At 35.1% G+C, this 25487-nt stretch overlaps 1 protein-coding gene across 3 annotated transcripts in view; it reads right to left on the minus strand.

Moving 5' to 3' along the window:
- PDE4D (phosphodiesterase 4D) overlaps positions 1 to 25487 on the minus strand; it is a 748065-nt gene that overhangs the window by 194846 nt on the left and 527732 nt on the right. The gene's annotated exons all lie outside the window — the stretch shown is intronic.

Here is a 25487-nt window from a genome sequence, read left to right on the forward strand (position 1 = left end):
AAAGCAAAAACACATTGACTTCATACTCTTGTCTTCAGAAGCTCTGGTGTACTTTTGATAACCAACCAGATACAAGACATAAGTCTCTCTAAACTCAACTTTAGTTAAATAGAAACCATTCTGGAAAGAACAGTTTTCCTAAGTACAGAATTCCTTTTAGGAAAAGAACAAATACATAGTAATTCACTAAATATGTGGATTCAATTCAACAGATGCTCATTATATGCCTAACATCATTGCTTCCCCAAACCTGGGCTTCTTTTTCTCTCACCTACACTTATCCAATCACAAATGTCTGTTGTATCCACTTCCCTCCATCCCCACTGCCAATATATTAACTAGGATTCTATCAACTGTACCTGCATTATTACAACAACCTTAAAATTAGTCTTTTAAATCCATTTTCCACCTTGTGCCAAGAGTAATTTTTCCTAAAATTAATAAATAAATAAATCTATGTCATTTGTCAGTTTAAACCATTCAGTAGCTCACTATTGCCCTCAGCATAAAGTCCAAATTTCTGACAGTCTTAATAATCCATCTCAATTATAATTGACTATTTTCCCAGCCTCAATATGCAACCCTCTTCCATCAGGCACTTCATGCTCCACTCATATTAAACCAGCATTTCCTTCTCTCAATCTATCACTATCTAACCTTCTGTTCTCCTAATTACTCAATCCTACTGTTCCCTGTCTAATTGTTATTCATCCTTGAGGACATAGCATTCACTTGAAAGGCAGCCCTGATCCCCCAGAGCTTTATGAGATGCCTTTTTCTGTGCTCCCAAGACACTTTCCCACTCTATATTGGTAGCATTTACGGTAAATTGAAACTTCTTACGACTTAGTCTCCATTCCTAGACTGTGAGCTCTCTGAGGATGGGGACTCATTAGCGCTTCAGATACCTTTACTAGTGGTTTTCTGAATGCATGCATGAATGAAAGGCATTGTGCTCAGCAATACAGATTTTAGAGTTGAGGGAATAAAGAACCACACATGTACAGTTTTTAACATCACAGTCCTTATAATCTATATAAACCTTCCACAAAGAGCTTTTCTAATCAAACATCAACCAGCATTAAAATAAAGTCAACTCACATGTGTTCTTACGAGAGAAGGGTGACAACTCAGGAATGTGGTTAAAAATTGTTGAACAAATACATAAATTAATTCAAATTCAGTTTTTATTAATATTTTACCCATTAGAGTCTTTACCCAAACTATTAACCAGTAAATTTCAAAACATTTTTATTTTCTTCACTGGAATTATTAATAAATAGTGTTATAACACAAAGATTGAAAGCCAAAGTGGAAGAATAAGCTAGAGTCTTGATATTTCATGAATCACTTAAGAATCTATGACTAAATAAAACATTGACTTCAAATCAATCCATCTAGTTAAAAAAAAAAAGGAAAAACATATAATATAGCTTGACCAGTCATAAACTTGTCTTCCAATTTAAAATTTTCTTAGAACTGTGTCACTTTATAAATGCATTTATTTGGTCCGTGAAAGACAATAAGAGATTATCTAGTTGAACAGACTCATTTTATAGAAAAGAATACCAGCTCCTAGAAAAGTGACCTGAGCAAAGTTACTGAGCTAACTGGATTTAATTATCTACTGTTCCTGAAATTCTTCCAGCTCTAATGCGTAATTATGTAAACCACAAATGTATGTTGGTAACTGTGACACCCAAACAGGGAATATTTGTTTCACTCAGAGAGGCACTTCATGTATGTGGGACTTTTGGCAATCTTGAGGAAGGCCAAAAGGAGAAAGGGATCTCTAATCATTAAAAAGACATATTAGGGATTTCTGGCAAGCTCTTCTTAGATATGCTTAATTAAATAAGGACTTACTAAGCACTTAATAGGAGCACACTGAGATACAAAAACGAAGGAGATAAGATTACGCCAAGGTGGGATAGTTGAGAAGTCTTTATAGAAGAGTAATACTTTATTTAAAGAGCGTTTTTGAAAGCATTCAGTACACAACTGAAAAGACATTCAAGACCTCTGAATAGAGAGAGGATAAGAGATTTCTGTTCTCAGAGGATAGTTATGGAAGCTCTTCAGCATGAGGATGATTTAATGTGAACACATTAAAAAAAAGTTGATTTCCCATCAATATTCAAATGTTACTGTTTTAAAAAATAAAAAGCAAACTTATATCTCCTATAAACAGAAATATAGGAGATGTGGAAGTGTGATTTTTAGTTTTCCTTAGTTTAATTGAGTAAATATGAATATAGCCAAAAATAACAGTAATTTGTTTTTTATTATTGTTTTTCTAATTAAATTAAGCAGATCTTAAAGAAACTCTACACTTTAAGTTTTAGAACAAACACTAATACCTTAAAACAGTTAACATTTTTGCCATAATATTGCTTATTAAGAACAAATTTATTAATAGGTCATAAAGTGTTTGATGTGGGACATTCTAGGGGCTTTGATATGGCATATTCAAGGGGCTCCATTTTTCTCTGTAGGTTGTAATATAACAAGTTGTCCACTAGATGGAGATCATTTTCATAAATAAGGAAAGTCTATTGTAAATAAACTTGAAGGCCTAAATAATTTCTTAGATTCATGAAAACAACCTCTTAAATATTATCCACAAAAATAAAACCTCAGATTTATAGGAAGTGATTACCAAATATTGATAAAAATATATTCATCTAAAAATATTAGTATTAGCTTTTACAGATTGAGAATGAAGACCTAAAAATGGCCACTGATGTTTTGTAAGAATTTTACTAAATAAAGCCTCTTAAAGCCTTAATCGAATTTACATAACTAATGAAATACCTACTATGTTGGGGTAATGTAATATGAGTATCATTAATGATCTGGAGAATCCATCCAAATTTTGGTAATGAGTTTTCTCAGAATACAGTTTTTGGGGTCAGGATCTGAGGTTATTTGCATGATTGATTTCCATTAAATTAAATTGTCCTATAATAAAAATTCATTATCAAGGAAAACATAATACAAATGTTACAGAATCCCTAGGCGTAAGCATTAGCAAATGCCAGTACTGGTAAATTACTTAATAGGAAAAGAGACTGCATTATGAAAGACTCAGTAAACAAACTTTTACAGTTTCTCCTATGCCCTTAGATGAGCGCCTGAATAAATACAGATATTTAAACATAGCATTTCTCTATAAGGCACTTAAAGCTAGGTAAGGCAACATAACATGAAGCAATAGAGAAAAAGAACAAAACATATGACATATCTGTATTAAATAACATAAATAATAAATTACTAAATTGTGTTACAGAGGAAATTAGAAAATGTGATTTAGACAATGAATGTAAAGGGAGTTTAAGAAGCTGAAGAATGTTCTTCTTTGAAGGGCAGTTAAAAATTGTCTAGACAGAGTAGAGTTGGGGTGGGAGCTATAGACTGAATGTTTGTGTCTCTAAAAATTCATATGTTTAAATGTAATTGTAGATGTGATCTTACGTGGAGTGGGGGACTTTAGGAGGTGATTAGGCCAGGAAAGTGAAGCCCTCATGCATGAGATTAGCACCCTTATGAAGAGGTCCCAGAGAGCTTCCTTGCCTCTTCTACCATGTGAGAAGTGGGCCTTATCAGACACTGAATCTGCTGGCACACTGTCCCCTGCCTCCAGAACTGTGAGAAATAAATCTCTGCCGTTCAAGAGCCACCCAGCCTTGTAGTAATTTGTTATGGCAGCCTGAACAGACAAAGAATGGGGATGGAGGGTATGCGGTGAAAGTACAGCAGCAAAAGCAAACCCAAGAAGGAATAAGTAAGGCATGTGCATAAAACAGAACATTCGGTGTCTGACTCAATTTAAGGGCTCATATTAAAAAACGGTGAGGAGCTATAACAATGGCAATTTCATGTGGTTCGACCTAATAGGTAGGGCTAGGCGTGTTTATGGAAAGTTTGGTAAGGAGTATTAGCACAATCTTATTATAAAGAAATATGTGGAAAGACACACAACAGCTTTTAACACTGATCTTTCAGGGGAGTGAGATGGGGAAGACTATTAACTCTTCAGTTGCATACTTTCAAATTGTTCAATTTGCTAAAATAAATACATTGTTTTTGAAATGAAAAAGGAATCAACAAAATATAAAAATAAATAAACCAAAGTGCCGTCCCCTCTCCCACCAAAAGGTTTATTCATCAACTCCTTCTAATATTAGAATTAAAGGGCTCCCCTTGGGAATAGTTCTGTCTGGGACAAATCGAAGCAGTACATCTCCACTCAGTTCTGTCTGGGACAAATCGAAGCAGTACATCTCCACTCAGTTAATTTAGGCTGAAAACATGTGTCTTCAAATAAGCTACTTATTTTTGAAGCATAACTTTATAAACAGTCCATGTCATGGCATTATTAATAAAACAAGAAGATGATCGGGTAATCCTAACCTTACATGCTGGTACAAAAGAGATCAGTTGTGAATTTCCCAAACACATTCTCTGGCCAATATTTTGATATAATGAATACTCTTTTGACTTATTGTCAGTTAGATAGAGCCAAATTAGCCAAAGCTTGGTAACTAAAGAATTGGGCGTGGGAGAATATTGTCTGAGTATAATTAGGATGGTGATAATAATCATCATAATGATGATAATGATAAAACTTTTGGAGTACTTTCCATGTGCTAGGCATTGTGCTCTGTGCATTATAAATGTTATCACATTGCATTCTCACAATAATCCAGGCACTATTTTTTCCACTTAACCAATGAGAAATCTAAAGAACAGAGAAGCAGCTCTATGTTAAGTAATGTGTCCAAGGCCATAAGTTCTTAAGTGGCTTTTAAACTCAAGCTGATTCTAGAGCCTAAGAGGCTGGCCCCTATGTGTGTCTTTAATGCAGAGACTCCTGTTAACCATTAAACAATATATAAGAACATGTCTTAGCTTCCTCACCTGGATGGAACTTCACATGTTAACTCTCTGAAAGTAACATTCTGATCAACTTATAGATCCTGAATGCCAAGGCTATTTCTGGGACTAGGTTTTAATATAATCCCTAGTGGAAGGTGGGGAAAGACCAAAAGTGTTGCTATTAGGATGAAGTTAGAAAATGTATGTTAAATTGCAAATCTTGGTTCTACCACTCTCTAATTGCATGCTCTGGGGCAAGTTTACTTTACCTTTCTAAGCCTCCGCTTTCTGATACCTAGCTCTAAGGCCACCATAAGAATTAGAAGAGATCATGTTTAGAAAGCACTTAGCACAATGCATAGCAGCTACTACATTCTCAATATTTAGCAGCTATTGTTATTTCAAGAGTCATCATTTTATCTTTGAGGGGAACTTTCCATACAGGTCATTCTCTGTTCCTGAGCTCACGTCTCTGGGAAGAAACTAAAGGCAGAGAAGAGAGAGAAAGGGAAACAAGGGCTGGTCAGCCAAGTTACCTGCATCAGCTCTGGCAATCAATAAGGTGACAGATGCTGGAGCCAGATTGTTCTTACTACTTTAGCTGGTTTATGTCTCCACCCCACTCCATAATTCCAGTGAGATAACATCGGGGAAAGGGTGGAGACTGTTGATTTTTCTCTAGATATTCCTCACTGAGTAGGAAGAACAATTTCCTGCCAGGAACCGTGGAAGACACAGAGGTCTCAGCGACGGGGTGGGGCTCCAGTGAATGCAATGAGCAGAACCAGTCCTTCAGACCTCAGTCTCCAGCCACTGGCTGTACCTTGGGGACCCCGAGTCACAATTACATTGCTGTTTATTTTCCTGTGCTCTACTGTCCCATGGATATTGTAACTTATGCCGCTGGCTATATAATGGAATGCATTTTGGTGCTTTGCCACTCAAGGAGGGAGGAATGGTTCACCCTTGAGCTTAATGAGAATGTAACCGAAGTTGGATAATTACTTAAAAATATTTTTTCTCTTTATAATAAAGAGTTTATGCATTGATACCCATATCACAAATATGTAAAACTTGTTTCTAATTTATGCCAGCTATACTTCCCATTCAAGATGTCCCTGCTGGTCAAATAGCTTCTCTGGAGTAAAGAAAACACTACTTTTCAAAATTCCCCATTTTAATATTTACTTTGCTCAGATTATCTATAGAGATGAGACTGCAGAAAACAGTATTTTACAGTGATGTACACAAATGGTGATCTTTCTCAACAATTAAAAAAAAAAAAATGCCTCTCGAATTTAAGTAGGATACCCTGAGAGGACATGATATTTAGACACTTTAGTGAGTTATAGTTATTTGAAGTATGCATGTTAGCTTACATAATATGTATATTTGCACAGAGGACTAATATTTAAGAACAAGAATATTTTACCCTTATTTCCACAGGTGATTTTTATAAACAAAAGCCTGAAACAAAGGTGAAAAGTGTACGCTTATTTATGAGTAAAAATATCAGGTAATCTCTGGAAACACATTTTCTGACTTGTCAGTGATACTCCCAAGTAGCACTGGACAAGGAAGAGATTTAAGATGAAAATGATAGTTTGAGTTTGATATCTGGATGGAAACCAGAAGGGACACACTGAACTTTCTTAGTAAATCTTTACCAAATGAGGTGGCAATAGGCCAATTTTTCTGAAAAATATTTATTAGATTTAAAATTTAAAAAGCCCAAACCGAGAATTGTTTTATTTGAGGTTTATAAGTTACTTTTTAATGATTACGATTAAATAATTATATGATTATGATTTATTAATGATTAAAAGAAACTTCTCTTAACTGAAACTCTGCTTAAAAAGGAATCTTAAATGGGTCCTAGTGTGGGCCGTGGTATTAGCAGTTAGAGGCAAAGCCTGCAGCAGCAGAGTGAGGTCCATATTTACAGCAATTCTCTAGAAATAATGAACAGTCTGAGTCATAAAAATACATATTTAACCTGAATATATGTTGACAGTGGAAAAAGCATCTATTTTCATAGTTGCTGGTAGCCCTTAATTTATCTGAAAATTTCATTCAGGCTTCACTGTGATTAAGAATAAAATAAACAAGCATGTATTCGTTTTCCTTACATCATGTTTTCATTTGTGGATCTCAAAGTAAGGGTATAAATGGTAAGAGAATAAACACATGTCTCCTAGCTGGACTGGACACAAGTGTCAGATGCAGCCCCCAAAGATTTACTTGGTTTTATTTTTATTTTTTGCATGAAACAGGTTACTACCAACCATCTGCTCTCTGAGACCACTTCTAAGCTGCTGAATTTCAAAAATGCAGTTTTTCTCAAAACATGGTTTCATCAAGCTAAAACTCAAAAGGGGAACACCTTTGTTAAATATACCCCCATCTGGGGGTATTTCTGTATATTTTTTCTGTGATACAGAAGCAACTAAAAATACTTTGATAAAGCCACAATGGAACACTGATTTTTAAATGCTATGCCCTTACTTCTCCCCACTCGTGCGTTCATTAATAATATAGCAGAGTGATCCTGCTTAAACGTAAATCAGATCCCCGTGAGTTCCTTCCCACCATCCTCCAATGGCTTCCTATTTTATACTGTTGGGGCCCAGAGCAGGCCATCCCCAAAATATTTCAAAATGGCATATACATTACCTTGAATTAAAGTTACTCGCAAGCAGACAGTGCAAGAAGGGCACCTTGACCCTCCCTTGTCTCCGTGAATGCAGGAAATAATTTTCCCCTGTGAACAGTACCCTCTTTGCTTGAGGGGGACTAAGAGAGACACCCTTATTGCTAAAGTTAAGGAATCCAGGGCCAAAAAAGCTTATATAAACAAAATGTGTTACTCCCTTACTAATTTACAATCCAAACTCTAACTTCGTTTAGATTCCTCACTAATGAGCACCCAAGCCTGAGTGTCTTTGTCCTCTCAATTCTTCACGAATTAAATTTTTCTTTGTCTAGAAAGTATAAAAAGATGGCTGGTTCATCATTTCTTGGAGCACCATTAATGATCTTGCATGTGCACATATTAATTGATTTTTCTCCTGTGAACCTGACTTTATGTCAATTTTATTATTAGTCCAGTCATAAGAATTGAAGAAGGGTAATGAATGGGGGTGGATTTCTCTCTCCCAGACAATACTATATCCTCACAGCAGCTGAGGCCCTCCAGGAGTGATGTGAGCCCAAGGCCTCTTCAATCTTTTTCTGTACCTGCTCCGTCTTGCTTACTCTGTCTCAGCCTTAGCTTCCTGGCTGTCCTTTGAATACATGTGTATGCTCCATCTGCAGGGGGATTGCACTTGGCACTTCCCTATGCCTGGAATATGTTTTAGCTGGATATCAGTTCGTTATCTTCATGGCGAGACAGTCACCCTAATCTCCTAGACTATTCTACCCTCCCAGTGAGAGGAACCATTGTGCGCTATGATGGGGATGTAAATTGGTGCAGCCACTACGAAAAACAGTATGGAGGTTCCTCAAGATATTAAAAATAGAGCTACTATATATGCTCCAGCAATATCAGTTCTGGGTTTATATCTAAAAGAAATGAAATCGCTATCTTGAAGAGATATCTGCACATCCATATTCACTGCAGCATTATTTATAATAGTCAAGACATGGAAACAACCTAAGTGTCCATGGACCGATGAATGGGTAATGGATACACATATATACACACACACACACAATGGAATATTATTCAGCTATAAAAAAGAAAAAAAATGGCATTTGAGATAACATGGATAAAAATCAAGGGCATTATGTTGTGACATAAGTCAGAAAGAGACAGATGAATACTGTATGATCTTGCTGATATGTGGAATCTGAAAAAAAAACAAACTCATAGATACAAAGAACAAATTGGTAGTTGCCAGGGGGTGGAGTGGGACACAGGGGAAATGGATGAAGGTGGTTAAAGGGTACAAATTTCCAGTTATAAGATGAAAAAGTTCAGAGATGTAATTAATGTACAGCATGGTGACTATAGATAATAATACTGTATTGTATATTTTAAAGGAGCTAAAAGAATAAATCTAAAAAATTCTTACAACAAATAAAGAGTTGTCAATATGTGAAGTGGTGGATGTGTTAACTAACCTTATTATGGTAATAATTTTGCAATTTATAAATGTATGCCTCACTGTATGCCTCAAACTTATACAATGTTTTATGTCAATTATATCTCAATAAAGCTGAACAAAAGTTGCCATAAAAAATTCCCATTCTAATTGCCTAGCCTTCTACAGCCTCCTTTCCATTTTATTTTTCTCCCCAGCATTCATCAGCCTCTGCCAAACTTCATTATTATTTATCTTACTCTTCTCATTAGAATATAAGCTGTACAAGAGCAGAGATTTTTATCTACTTTGTTCATTGACATATCTCTAGCACATAGAATAGTGTCTGGCACAGTAGTTGCTCAATAAATATTTGTATTATGAATGCATTAGTGTCTTTAGATGCAGCACTACTTATTTATCCTGATTATTATTTACTATGTTGGCTCCTGTGTGGCTCTACCTCAAATAAATGTTATTATTTTTTTATTTTGGCTAGGAATTACTTTTTTAAAGAATCCTATCAACTAATGAGGTTGATTAGTTGATTTGAAGAAATCTGGAAAGGCACTTCGAAGGCATGCATTAAAAGGCATTTGAGTGGGAGTTATTTTGAATACACTCCTGTCTGACCACCAATCAGTGGTAAGATCCAGGTTTGTGGCACATGAAAGTTATGCAATTTTGAGAGTCTGCTTTAAGAAAAATAATGCAAAAAATATCTTACTTTTGTGAATTTTACAAAACCTGTAACTGTATGCAGCTGCTAGTATCCCTCCCTTCCAGCACTTGGAAAGGGCCTAAGCCACTGAGGGGACCTGAGCTTGATCTTCATTAGTTTCAAAGTAGATCTGTCATTTGAGACAATGACAGAACAGGAAAGGACAGGAAAAACAATGTAATGGCTGAAATGGAAATGTAGTACCATATTTTCCTTAAAAGGTAAATTATTTCAGAGGTTAATCTTTCTTCATTCTTTTCCTCTTTATTTTTCAAAAGCCCTAATTTCCAAAGCTTACTTATATTTTTAAGACGTTTTTCCCATTTAGACATATTTATTCTTCCAGATCAGTGATTATCAACTTGTCCTGGGGGAGTGGGCAATGATTCCACTAGGCAGGATATTAAAATCACCTTGAAGGTCTGAAGAGAGATGTGCTTTAAACCATACATGTATCCACAGAGATTATAATTTTCTTTTTGAGGGATAGGTTTTAAAAATGTGGTTCTCAGTTTCATCCCTGCCTATTTATGTATTTAGACTTATTAAGAATTCATTTTCAAATGGCTTAATTAAATGAATAACATTATTAAATTGTGAATCCTTTGTAAAAATACTTACCATTTAAAATATATATTAAGTAGATTATTCTAGGCAAGATTTTAACAAAAAATAAAAACTGTAGTAGCTCTACTATAATTGCCTTTAAAAAAATAACTTAAATTTGATTCTTTTACACTAATGGATATGAAAACTCATATACCACATTTTTCTCTGGGTCTGAACTCTCCCTCAAACAGGTCAGCACTCCTACTATTAAATCTGTTTTGAAAAAATGATATTACTCAGTTTCCAACCTACATGATCCAAGCAGATGGGTTTTTCCACTTTAATGAGGATAGAAGGGAACAGAGAAGGACTTCATAGAGCTATGTGGCCTGAATTAGATTCCATTTCTTCAGTCCTACCAGGGCAAAACAATGGTAAGACTATTATCCTGCGACTGTCATAAATTATCATTTTCTTCTGCAATTCTTTAAATATATATCATGGAGAATAAAAATAAAGATGTAAACACACGAACAAGCACGCGTCTCATTGTGTTATTGGCACATTGAGATTAGCTTGCCCTTGTGATTTCTTATAGTGAGTGAATTATACATGCTTACAAAACAAATCATCTTTCTGAGGTTTTAAGACATTGGAATGGGCTGTCGAAGAGGTTGTTGGATCCACTTCAACAGTGATTTTGAAGACTAAAGATATTTTTCATGTTTCCTGGAAATGAGTTTCTATATAATCCTGACTAAAGACAAAATGATCTTGGAAAATCATAGAATTCCATAATCGAGGCCATAAATGTGGCAAATTCTGTTTGCTGTCTGCTGAATGAGATTTTCTGCTTGTTTCTGGGCATATAAGGAGTTTTCTTTTCTATGCTCCCCTTGCATTTAGATTTTGCTACGTAACTGGATGTGAGCAAACATATTTCACACCACTCTCAGGAATGGCTCATAAGTCCTCCCACATGCTCATCTCTGTCCTCCTTCTTCCTTTGCTAGCTGGGTATCAAAGGTGCTGAAGTCAAGAAGGATACTAGAAAGACAAGATGGAGGATCGGGGTCTCTGCATGAGAGCAAGAAGAAAAGCTACTTTGTCCTCCTAAAATCTACCTTACAGTTACTTGAACAATGAACTTATTTTTTTAAGACCTTTAGTTTTAGAAATTTATTTGTTAGTATAATAACATCTAATACACTACATTACACCAAACTAAACTGGCAGTACTGATAGTATATTAAATTGTCAAACATATCACATTTAATCTATCTTTGGACTTAAAAAAAAAAAGTGCCCCACACAGGCCAAGTGAAACAAACCCATTATCTCTTTACTTCTACCATTTTCACAGCTGATTTAGCTTTCACTAAGCCACCCCCTACTATCTTCCATGGTTACACATATTTTCATTAAAACATTTCTTATCATCCAAGTGCTTAAAACATGTTAGGAAATACGTTTATAATCATCACGCATAGTTGTGATTGTTATGTAAAAAACGAAAGCCAGTCTAGTTCTGCTCTGCCTTGATGACAATCAGAAAAGCTGGAGAGAATCAGCTGAAGCATGAAGCTAATGCATGAATTTGTCCCTGGATCACAGAAGAGATACAGGACTAGGAGTCACCTCAGGATTTGGATCCATGCTCCGCTTGAGTCAATGAGGTCTCAGAAGTACCAGATCAAACCAGGCTTGCCTTATTTAGAAAGAGATTCCAGACCACACTGACCTTCTGAATGTGCACATCTGAATGTGGCCAGAGTCTATGGAAAAATCTAGAAATAGCTCATGGCTTACCCAAATTTAGAAGAGAACCATTCTTCACTCTTTTCTAGCTTATTTGTAGTGGAATCAGAGCTGAGCTGGTTCTTCAGATTGCGAATGCTATAGATTGAATCAGATGCTGAAGGCCCTTCCTGTTCTGAACTCATAGACTGAATTCAAATGAACTTCTAGACCCAGATGTTTCTCTAGAGGAAGAAAAAGGAAATTACCTGGGCATTATCTTTGGCTATATGGCTTCTGAAATAATGGAGTGGTGTCCACTTTCTGCTTCCCTTCACTGAGTTCCAGTGAATTTCTGGTATGAGAATCTTTTTGTTGTCACCTTAGCGATCAAACTCAAATGATCGATACATCCTGAAGGTGATGCAGTAGGTCACAGAATTGAGTCTATCCATTCAGCAAATATATCCATCAATCACCTGCTGTTGCCAGACCCCACTGAGATGGAATGGAGCTCACTGAGAAGACTCAGGACTGTAGTGATTGCCTTGAGTTTCTGCTTTTAAATTAAAATAGGACTTTTCTTTCCCCCTCAGGACAACTAAGTTCATAGTGAGACTGTTTATAAATCCTATTGACTAGCCAAATCCATAGCTAAGAAAAATGTACGACAGTTTTCTAAACACATTTGACCTCTTTTCCAGTCACCTCGAGTTGCAAAGCAATGTCACTGCTGACCTCCTTTGCTTGACATTAACTGTGTTTTCAAACTTTAGCCATTAAAATTCCTTTCATTTTTATGCAATGATATATCTCAAATATTTGGATATAATCATCCATTTGTGCCATCTCAACATGTGTATTTTGTCTTTTTTTTTTTCTTTTTTTATAGAATTTATTCTGTATAATCTTGGCTCCCACTTTTTGGATTATTTCCCATTTATACTCCTTTTAAAAAATGACTTATGCTTTTTTAATGAGGAGTCCAAATGGTACACAGAGCTCTAAGTACAGTGTAAACAAGGCCATCTGTAGTGGGACAGTCTTTCAATCTAGCAAAAACTTCTCTAAATGGCTATAGATGGTCATGCCAGAATCCTCAGATATAGTATTTCCTAATAGGAACCATAATTATTTGGATTTTTGGCCTCTAAACTATTTAGTACTACATTGTATCACCATGATGTAAATATGTAAATAGGATCTTAAACTGCCTATATAAAATGTGTACCACTGGTAGATAATTTAATTTGAAACATAATTGCTTTTATAGAAAATACAAATTAAAAATAAACTCTTCTTTTTCATACATTAAACTACTACAAGAGTCTAAAAAATAATAGATGCCGATTTTTAAACTTAGGTTGGAAGAAAAAAACCTTGACATGACTATAAACTTTGTTAACCTTTAAAATTTAATTTTGATCAAATTTTGAAAAGGCCTAGAGATGGCTATACTTCATGAAATCCAAAATCAGAGTTTTTATAAGCATTTATTTTGCCTTTTCCCTATCTTTAGAACTTTAAAGCAATCTTAAAACATGACTTTTTACCCTTCTCTTTTGCTGTAAAATTTAGAACCAGAAGTTAAATCTGACAAGAGGAAAACAAAAAATCCAAACCACAACTATGCTTATTCTGCTTTTGGCTTCTTTGTACACAGCTATTCATTAAAACAGTAATGTAATTATGAGTTTGAAAACCATGTTTGCCACTAATCCCACTAATGTTCTTGGCCATTCAGGCCACCAGGGAGACATGGGTTCTTTAGGCATTGACCATGTCCATGAGCACCATCTGGGCCTCTAATGATAAGTTGGACTATGATGACCTGTTCTCAGGAAACAACAACAAAAAATTCCTCCCAAAGCTGTTCCTTCCTGTGCCTCTTATATAGTCCTACGTCGTTTCTAAAGCCCTTTCATAGCCATTGTTCCATGGCATTCACACAGTGACCCTAGGCAAATAGGCTGTGGTGGTGGGGTGGATTCTTATCCTCATTTGCCAGGGAGGAAACTGAGGCCCAGGAAAGAGGGCAATGGTTTGCCTAGAGTCTCAATAATGTAAGAGGCCAGATTATGACTCAACCCAAAATTCCCTCATCTTTGAACTAAAGATTTAACTGGAGAATTGAATAACTGGATTAGTTTTAATTTCATAAAGCTTGAAACAAAGACACATTTTTAATTTTAATATCCCCTATTAGAACTCAGTTAGAGATATTATCTAGCTGCCTTGAACACAATATTCAAAACCTGTGTTTAGAACAGGACATTCTGCTAAAATGAATTAGATGTGTTTACTTGTCTCTAAATAATAATATAACACAAACTTGAAAGGGATTATAGTAAGGGTTTTCCACTTCGGTAACTTTTTAACCATCCTAAGGACATTGCAATGCCTTCGGTGTTTGGTAGATGTTTAACGATACTTGGGGAGAGATATAGCAAACAACCTCATGGTTAAAGTTATTTAAGTACATTACAGGCCATCGCTTCAAGATAAAGGGGTTCCTATTTCATACTCTAAGGTGTATTTGAGAAAAAAGAAAAATATTTCTTTGTAACTGAAAGATAAGAATCTACCCTGAGCTGCAGTACTGAGTTGGGAATTGGGAGCCCTAAGTTTGCATTCAACTCTGCTAATAACTACTTGTGACTTTGGCAAACCTCTTACCAGTCATTCTCAATTACTGGTCTGCATGCCACTTTGAAAAGCCTTTTAAAATTACAGATTCTTAGGTCTCCTTTTGGATCCTTGAGTCAGTAGATCCTGGGTGGGACCCGGGAATCTGTATTTTTATAAAGCTCTTCAGGCGACTCCATGTGTTTTCAGGTTGGAAACATTATTTGCCAATCTCTAAGGCTCCTTCCAGGTTTAACATTCCTGATTCCAACTGCACAGCACCAAACTCAGCTCATATTCCTGTATCCCATACTCGCTCAAAAGGCAGGGCATTCAAGAGCCAAAGCTGTTCTCGTTGGAATTATATACCACCTCCTAGATCGTGTCCCTGCCCATATGTCCTGCTGTGCCACACCATCCTCTACGCTGCTGTCAGGATTTTGTGTGTAGTTGAATGGAAAGAAGAAGCAAAAGAAGGGAAGAGCACAACAAAAGCAAGGAGGCGGGTGAAGAACTGGAAAGAAGACAGCCTGTAGCTGTGGGAAAATGTGATTTGTGTTACTTTCTTGTTTATAAAAGTAGGTTGAAGTTCTATGTCATGGCATTTAAAATCTGGCCCCAACTGCCTCCAAATCTCATCTCCGGCCCCTTCAAAGATACCTTTGCTGTTCTCACTATTCAGAGTACATTTTACAGATGAAGTTTCATTCAAGCCTCACCTGTTTCTGCTCTTGAAATCTTTCTTATTCTTCAAAGGTTTAGGTGTACTGACCAATGTCTAATATGATTTCAAGTCTACCTCCTGCATTTCTAAATATCTTATTCATGTCCTCAACAAGGCATTATTTCGAGGTACTGCAAATGGCTTTAGAAACATTGCTCCCCTTATCAACTGCCACACCCCAGCAATGGCAACCTTTTTTTTTTTTTCCCTTTCAGTTCTTTCTGTTTGGTGGTGGGGCTAGGGAATAAAAAAGGTAGATTTTGTCATTTCATTTGAAAGCATCAAAGGTCGCAACCTGAGATGCTCAACAGAAGTCAAATGATTTCTTTTTCTATTTCATTCATGGATACATGGAAATTGATATTTCTTTGTGTTTAAAAACAAAATGCACACTCCTATATATTTTTTTCTGTAGGTAGGTATGTGAGTTCTCACCTATTGTCCAAATGCTTATCTAATTTACTATTATATATTAATCCAAATGGAAATGACAAGTTTGCAGTGTTACTTTTGGTTCCTATTATACAAGAGTTATTAATATATTTTGTTGAAAAGTAAGAAGGGCAAATATTTGTGCTCAGCACACCACTTATTAGTTAAGTGACTCCATAATACAATAAATTGCCAGTACCTACACAGCGCTGATTATATGTCAGGTGCTATTCTAAATACTGTTTTCCTCATTACATGAAAGAGGAAACTGAGGCATAGAAAGATTGTATAATTTAGCCAAGTTCAAATGGCTAATAAAGGTGAGACTAAGATTTTGAACCCAGATAGCCTGGACTGTGTGTTCTTAATTACAACAATATGGTAGTTCTTAATATTTTTCCCTGAAAATGAGAGAAGGTAAAATTCTTAGGAATGAAGCTACCCTTCATAGGTAGGTATATGCACAGAACTGAGATGCAATTAATAATAGAATGATTGCCTCTCACTAAAGAAGCCAGAATATAATGAGTACTTACTTGCTCTGTGCATACATTGGAGAAAGTACATAATAAATTTGATACTATTGAGTTCACACACAAACACACACACATCTTTATGAGGGCAGTACTAGTTCTTTATGCAATAGATGAAGAAACAGAAGCTCAGTCTAAACAAGTTGTCCAACATTGTCCAATTAGCGGGTGGCAGATTAAAGATGTAAATATGGGCATTTCTGTCACCAAAGACCATTATATTCTTACAACACCATGATGCATCTTCTCACCAGTCATTCACTTAATCATTTAGCATGCCTTTATTGAGCACCTGCCATCTGCATCTGCTAATGCCTTATAAGCAGTGTAGGAAAAGCATGAGATTTGAATGGAGAAAATCTAGGTTCAAATCTCAGCTCTATCACTTACCACCAAGTCATTAAATTTCTCTGAGTTGCAGGTTCATTCTCTATAAAAGAGGGTGATAATAATATGTATTTCACAGAAATGTTATAAAGAGTAAATAAAATGGATGCAAAAGCACTTAGTAAATGGCAAAGCACATGTAAATGTTATTTTTATTATAATGATTAAAGTCAATGGTATGTAGTCTCCCAAGCTCAAATAGCTGGTGAGTGGCAGTTGATTAGGAGAGCAATGTTTCTGAAGCCATTTGCAGTACCCCCAAAATAATGCATTGTTGAAGAAATGAATAAGGTATTTAGAAACTTTCCTCTGAATGAGTTATCCCTATTGAATATTACATTAAAGGCTGTTTCATCTGAGAAATCTCACATACATTTCAAAATAGTTAAAAATGATAAAAACAAAACGTATATATGCTACCTGGAATGCCAAAATATATCAAGCAAAATGTAATAATATCTCTCATTCTTTAGTGTTGCATATAATATGAGATAAAAACAAAGGTATTTTTGATTATAAGGTAGTAAGTAATTGAGATCAACATCTTTGGGAATAACTAGAAGCTTGAGCTATTTATTACACAGAGGTAATGTTTCGTGGCTTCCATTGATGTTAAGATTACCTCAGAAAAGTTATCTTTGGAATAGTAGAGATTAAATTCCTTCTGAAAGGCCAAATATTCCTGTTATCAAAATAGATATTGCTTAAACATGGCATACATGGGAGAGGAATCACAAAAGAAGGATTTTCCCCATCTCCTTGCTGGAATACTGTTTGGTAAAGTATTTGGCAAATTATTTTTGAAGCTCAGCCTTTAAAACTTCCATATGGAGTCAACATGTCAGTGCTATAACTGCTGTGTGTTGAAATACTTATTATTTTTACTGAATGCTTCAAACTTTGGCTGATATCCCTGAGAGAATGTATGATCTTGAACATCTTTCATAGCTTTGGTAACACTGATTACTTTGCTGAAATGTCTCCTCACTGGAGACCTGACTATATATATATCAAGCTCTCCTCAATGCTGTTCTCCACCACTGTATACCTCAACAGAATTAGAGCTGATATTCTAGCAGCACCCAAAGGCAGGACTTCCTCCACGGGTCTCAAGTAAGTGATACCCTGTACATGGGGACCCTACTTCCCCTGTCCTATGGGCCTTTTCCAAGGGTAACACAATAATAACAATAGATAACAGCAATAGAGAATATACTATTCTCAATATTTCATATCCATTGTCTCATTTTATTTTTATTACTACATTGGATAAAGAAAGGTACTCAGATAAGTATCTTGCCTGAAGTTTGTATTTTTATCCATGACACTTCATTGCTTCTGTAGGATCTAGTGGTCCCTTATTAAAATACTTATATAGTTTATCAAGAGTAGGTCTCCAAATGCTATTTAGTTCTTCAAAGTATTGAATCACAGCAGAAACTATACGGGTTTTGGAATCAAATTGGATTTGAACAGGCCCTGTCCCTTGCTAACTCTGTGACCTTAAGCAAAACTACTTAGGCTTTCTGAGCCTGAGATTTCACACTTGTTGAAAGGAATTATAAAGCATTCTCATTTAGAAAACCAAAATGGGTTAATGAATGTTAAAGCACCTAAGACAGTATTTTTAAAGTGGTATACTTTCAGTAAATGCTAATTTCCTTTTTATTATTTCCCTTTAAATACACTGAAATTTCTTATATGTTTATTTGCTATTTTAATAAGGTGGCCTTAATTTGGCTCACTGCATGCATCTTGAGACCAGTAGAAACATTAATGAAATTATCATTTGCAACTCTTCCAGTTACTATAACTAATGGTTAACACGCAAACTCTTCAGTTCAGACAGTCAAACTAGATTTTTGATGAAGGTGTTAGTATATTCGCAGTTTCTTTCAGAATAAAATTGTTGTTACTTTGACTCTAGACTTTTCTTTTATGTGGCTGTGCCTTTGTTAGAGCAAGAGTGGATATGACTTTAGTCCTGGCTTCCCCCCAGAAAAGAAATTTCTCTACTATAAACTAATTTATTATTAAATAGCATACTCCAATCCGTGCCTAGGGTAACATACCAGTTTTAGCAAGGTATGATAAAGCTAAATGGAATGTTTCAAATTTATGACTTTTTTGCCCCTGAGCTCACCTACTTCTTATTTTCCTGCAGCTTTCCTAGTTCTCTGAATATTTGATGAGTAGAATGTTTTATTTTATTTATTTTATTTTCGTGGTATTATTGTTTTGGTTTTGGATTTTTTAAATTTTATTAAATTTACTGAGGTGACACTGGTTAATAAAATTATATAGGTTTCAAGTGTAAAATTCTATAATACATCATCTGTATATTGCATTGTGTGTTCACCACCCGAAATCAAATCTCCTTTAGTCACCATGTATCTGACCCCCTTTACCCTTTTCTATCACCCTCTATCACCCTCTAGTAACCACCATACTGTTGTCTGTGTCTTTTGTTGTTTGTTTGTCTTGTTCATTTGTTGCTTTCAGTTTTATATCCCACATGTGAGAGGAATCATGTTTTTTTTTTATCTGACATTTTTCTTAGCATAATATTCTCAAGATTCATCCATATTGTCACAAATGGCAGTATTTCATCACTTCTTATGGCTGAGTAATATTCCATTGTATATACGTACCACATCTTCTTTGTCCAATCATCTATTGAAGCACACTTTGGTTGTTTCTATGTCTTGCCCATCGTCAATAATACTGCAATGAACTTAGAAATAAACATATTTTTGCAAATAAATGTTTTCAATTTTGGGGGGGTAGATTTATTTTGAAAGTGAATATGAACCTGGTGTTGTGCCCTAAAAAGAGACGTGGTCAAATGGCACTGGGCTGTCAGCAGAAGACCTGGAGATCTTCCTGGTGAATAACCAACTGGTTCAACTGAAAACACAAGAATAGACTCCCTAAAGGTATGAAGTGGATTTTTTTCCCGCTCAGTTCATTCCAATAGAGTCCATCTATATAGCCTACCTGTAGCAGAGGGTTTCAAATTTTGAAGATCAATGATTCCTTTAAGAATTAAATAATCTGGAAGATCTTCAGAAATTTAAGCCTTCAGAAAAAATAATTATAAACACACACACACACACACACACACACACACACACACACACACATTTTTGGATATAATTCTAGAGAGTTCAGTCAATGTGGCCTAGTGGCTAAGACTAATGATTTTTTAGAGTCAGGCAGCCTAGATTAAAACACTTACTATGCTGCTGTATAGTTACAGATCTTCTGCAAGTTATTTAACCTCTTTATATTTCATTTTCCTCATCTTCAAAATAGAAATAAAAACAGTACCTATCTGATAGGGACATTATAAGCATATAAAGTGCTTAGGACATTGTGAGACACTAAGTACTTTATAAATTTTTATTATTATTTTAAGGAGGTTACAGATCTTTAAAGCCTATTTGTGGACTCCAGGTTAAGAATGTCTGCTATGAAATAGGAACAAAGTTCAAACCAATTAAGGATAATCTTCTTACCACAAAAGCGACAAGATCCTATTAAAGTAACTATCAATAAAAGAGCATTAAACATCTAGGTCTGCTACCCTGCCTGACCCTGAGCAAGCCCGACGACAATGGGTCTAACTATGTCTCCTATTCTTCCTAAGGAGCACCAGCCTGTACCAGCCACAGGAACTTGGCAGCAATGGCTGCTTTCTGCATTGAGCAAAACAGCTTCATGGCTGCCTGAACCTTATAAGGCTCTTGTTCTGTTCCTGGCATATTCTTTACAAAGTCCTGGGTATAAGAAAGGGCTGTTATGCTGTTATAAAGTTTTAATGAGAGAATATATAAGTGCCCAGTTTAAAGACTGACATACAAAAACCTCTCAATAAATCCTGTTTCTTTTCTTGGTTCAGGAGGAAGGGTAGGTAACTTGGCCTGACAAAGTTACAGCTCTGGGAGAAATTCCACTGACATTCAGGGGAACGTCTAAGTTATATAGCTTAAGTAAAATTAACTTGAAATAAGTAGGCCTTTGAGAGGGCTTTTCTTTTGGGATTATACAGAGATTTTGCTGGTATAATGATATTTTCTCTTAAGACATTTGACTTGTGCTTTAAGGTAGCCTATTTTAGTCTAAGGAGATTCTTTAGCCAAATTAGTACATTTTGAAATGACTAGAATATTTAGCAACCAGCAATTTCAGATATATTAATCATTAGTAGGAAGTAGTCACAAATTGAACAATGTCTGCAGTTTCTATATCATTGTTTTGTTCAGAAAGATTGTTACAAAAAAAGATTGAGTTAAATTACTTTAATATATTCTTTTCTGTTTTCCCCAGTATCTAACACAGTTCTGACGCCATGTATAGAAACTTAACTATTTATTAAATGATTTTGATATATATAGACTTTGATATCCGCAAAGAAATCTCTCTGTTTAACATAGGTTTTATTGCTAAACAAGGTGAAGGGGAGTTAAGTGTGCAAACACATGCTATGGCTGATACAAGAAGCAGATTATAGCTCTGCAGTGGCCTGGAGCATCCATACATCCTTAATGGAGTCTCTGAGCAGATGAGCAGCAGAATCATTATTTTATTTTCAACAAGATTCACTGACGCTTTTTCAACTGATCTGACCAATCTCTCTGGTTAGCTCCTGTTACTTTTGATCTTAACTTAATTTCAACTCCAGTGGTGTGTATGGGTGGGACAAAAGAAAAATAAGAGGAAAATATCTAAGTAGAATTTAGCCATGTCAGAGGGGACTACGAGACAAATCGTAAACAATAATCAACCAATAATGCCAATCATTTAAAATTGCCAATGCAGGAATAATGACATAGATCTGATGCCAATGACAACTATGATAATAAGAGTTAGCATTTATTGAATACCTACTGTGTGCTAAAAATTGTATTAAATCCTTTTGAGGGTTTGTTGAATCTTCATAACAAAAACTAGCATTTCCTCCCCTCTTTATAGTTAAGAAATCTGAAGCAGAGCGAAGTTAAATAAATTACAGACAGATGTAGAGCGAGTGTCAAAGCACCAAGGTCATTCTTCATCATTGTACCAATACTTCTCACAATGTGGCCTTATCCCATCTACCTCAGAATTAACTGGGGTGCTTGTTAAAATAAATAGTTCTAGGTCTAATCCAGAGCTACTGAATCAGTCTTGAGGGTGAAGCCCAGGAATTTGCATTAAAAAAACACACTCAACATTTCTCATGTACACCATAGTTTGAGAACCACTCTCCGTGTGGCATAAATCTCATAGCATGCGATTGCTAAATGAACCTATTTGAATAAAATGATTCTTGTTTTTACTGTAGAAACCTGACTTGCAAGAGTCAAAATATATCACCACACTTAAAAGAAACACTGAAATATTTCCCCATCAAAAACTGTCTCAACAATTAAAGTCATTTCAACAGAGTATCCAAACCATTTCTCTACTGAATTAATAATATAAATATAACTGCTTTTGGCCAGGTTTGGAATATAGATTTTTGAGCTACTCTGTCTTTTACATGGACTTTATGCCTTAATTTCCCATCTGTAAAACAAGAGTGTCTGACTGCATGAAGTGTTATAAAAATTCCAATGTTATTAAATACCAACTATAAACATTCACTATAAAAGAGGTTCATTATAATATTTCTTCAAAATATTTTCTTTAAGTAGGGTTAAAATGTTTTAATAAATATCTGGCAATATAATATGTACTAAGAAGTTTATAAATATTTAAACTCATTGACCAGTAAGAACATTTCAAAGAATTTTGTCTAAGTAATTAATCACAAATACAGATTAAGATTTTTATTATAAAGATGTTCAATGAACTATTATTTAGAATAGCAAAAAAGGGAGAAAACTTAAAGGCCCAACAACTGAAAGAATGGCTAAATAAATCATTTTGTTATACATAAAATGCCATCATCAGAATATCAGGTTTTACTAGATACTAAATGATACGGGAAATTGCTTATTAAAAGTGTGGAGAAATGCAGAATTTAAAAAATGATATATACAGTGTCGACAGTAACCTGGCACACAACCATTGGATATTTATGGCAATAAACATGTTTCAAATGTTCAATCTCTGTGACTCAATTTTGTTCACTCTCTGTTTATATATGCATATGTTATATGTGTGTGTTTGAATAGGTTTGTGTGCGTGCGTATGCTTTAAAAAATTATGCAAGAAATAAACAAACGTTTTAATACGGCTATCCTTAGATGCTATAATTGTGGATTATTTATATTTTATAACATGTATTTTCTATAGTTCTCAATTTTTCCACAATAAACATGTTTCTTTTATACTTACGAAAACATGTCTTATTACAAATTTATTCAATGAGGAGCTACTTCTGTAAATACATTTGTGATGTAAAGTGAAGTATGTCTGCATTATATTCCTCACTAACAGAGAGGCCTCTGAAGCAGGCCTCACCAACGTTGCCGCCAACGGTGAATTTGGCAACAATTATGTTGTCAGGGGAGCTACAAACTCAAATACCACATTATGAGCTTGGTCACAGAAGGATATATTGGAAATGGCAGGCAATGTTGGCTTGTGCCAAAATAACGGGCAAGTGAGTATGTGCTTTTGCCCAAAAAGAAAAAAAATAAAAAACTTGGCTGTAACTAGATATTGTAAATAAGTGGTTAAAGGATCTCTAAATAAGCAATATCACATAAGCCTCCTTGCAGCATATTTTCCCTTCTGGGATCTGTGTCAGGCTCACAGACATGGAGGCTGCCAGGAAACTGTTATCTGTTTACCTCTAATTTATTTTTATAACTGTACATGCCAGCAATAAGAGAAAACATTTCTTTAACAGAAAAATAAAATTGGCAATAAACCCTCTGAGCTTTCGAACATCCTTTACAAACCAAAACTTCTACTTATCATGTAGTTGTTAAATCTAGCCTCATTAAAACTTTATTTTCAATTGAGTTTGCATATGTATGTATATATTGGAACCTTGAGATGTGGCCTCAAATCCTGGCTTTGCCAATAGCTTTGTGCCTTTGGGAAGATTTCTTAGCCTCTCTGTATTTTGGTTTTTATTGTCTGTAAACAGAGACAGTCTTATGCCACACAGGGTTCTGGGAGGTTGGGTGAGAAAATGAGAGTAAAGTCCAGAGCCCAAAGCCAGGCACACTGTGAATACTGAATACAAGGCAACTAGATCCCTTTCCCCACATGCCACATCATCAAGATGATTTCAAGTCTCTCAATAGCATTTCGAAAAATAAAGGAATGTAAACAAGTGTGTGTGTGTCTGTGTGTTTGTCATAAGACATATATACATATATATTTTAGATATTGTTAAGGCTGGAAGAATAACATATCTGCTTAAATATCAACTATATCTTTGAAAATCCTTTATTGTCCCTAGTGAGCTCTGTTCAGGTGTCAATGCTTACTGTCAGAGACAAAACAATCCATTTCCCTTCTATAGAGTCAGCTTTGTTTGAACAACACCATGACATCTATTCAGAAAAGTACACAATTTTTTTTCTTTTTAAATATTGAGAGAGATCTCTCAGAAGTTTCTTTAAAGCCGGTGGCAATAAACATGTTTCAAACTCTATTTTGCTTCACTGTAGACTCTGTGTGTGGTTAGGTTATTAAATAAAAATGAGCTTGACCTTACAGATATTATTTAAAAACAAAAAACACACCCGAAGATAATCATGTTAAGCGAAATAAGCCAGACAAAAAAAAGTTGAAAATCACATGGTATCACTTATATGTGGGATATAAACCTAAAAGCAACACATGAGCAGGACAAACAAACAGAGACTCATGGACATGGACTATAGACTAGTGCTTTCCAGAAGGTAGGTGGTAGGGTGGAGGGGGAGGTAGACAGGGTAAAGGGAGTTAAATATGTGGTGACAGAAAGAAATCTAACTATGGGAGGCGAACACACAGTGTAAATATATATATGTCTTATCATTAAAAAAAAACACAGAAAGATGTTAATTTTGTACTCATTAAAAACACATATCCAAAAAGAAAGACAATTATCTATTAGACCTTTCATTTCTTATTAAATAATAGAGGTCAATGTCACAGATCAGTCAAAACCAACTCTGATGTTAATAAATTTGATATAAACACATATTACCAGATGAGGATTGTATTAACCTCATGTGATATTTTCAACCATGATGACTAATTGTTCTATAATTTTTATACGGATGCCCTTTTTGAGAGAAGAGTAACCATTTATGGAAGTATTCTACATGATTGTTCCACCTTGAAAAGAAGGCCAAATCTATATGCATGTCAATATACTAATAAAAAGTAAACACGCAATCAAATTAGTCAACAATCTGAAATCACAGTCATTTTTATAGTTCCTGATGCTGATCTTTACCCAGATAAAGTGAGACTATTTTATTTCTTTGTCAAGATCCTAAAATTTATTTATATCACTCAAATAGATAGGTAAATACTCTATCACAGCATACCTGTGTGTATGTGTGTGCATATATGCATATGCATATATAATGGACTGAGAATCCAATTAGGTTTTGTAAAAAAATATTTTAGTTACAAGCCATAATACTTGTGTTACACACTGTCTTTAAAACTACCTACATCCACATATATTTACACTCATGCACCATTAAAATGGCTTGTTAAATAATTTCATATACTTGACCTCATTTGATCATAACAGAAATCAAGGTCTAATGAAATAAATGCCTCTGCCATAAAACTAAGTTAGTTAATTAGTGACTGTAAAAGTAGTTAATTTATAGGACGATCCCATAGTCATGCTAACTGAACTAATTAATGAC

The sequence above is a fragment of the Pteropus alecto genome, unplaced genomic scaffold, assembly GCF_000325575.1.
Source record: "Pteropus alecto unplaced genomic scaffold, ASM32557v1 scaffold70, whole genome shotgun sequence".
In the NCBI taxonomy this organism is placed as follows: Eukaryota; Metazoa; Chordata; class Mammalia; order Chiroptera; family Pteropodidae; genus Pteropus; species Pteropus alecto.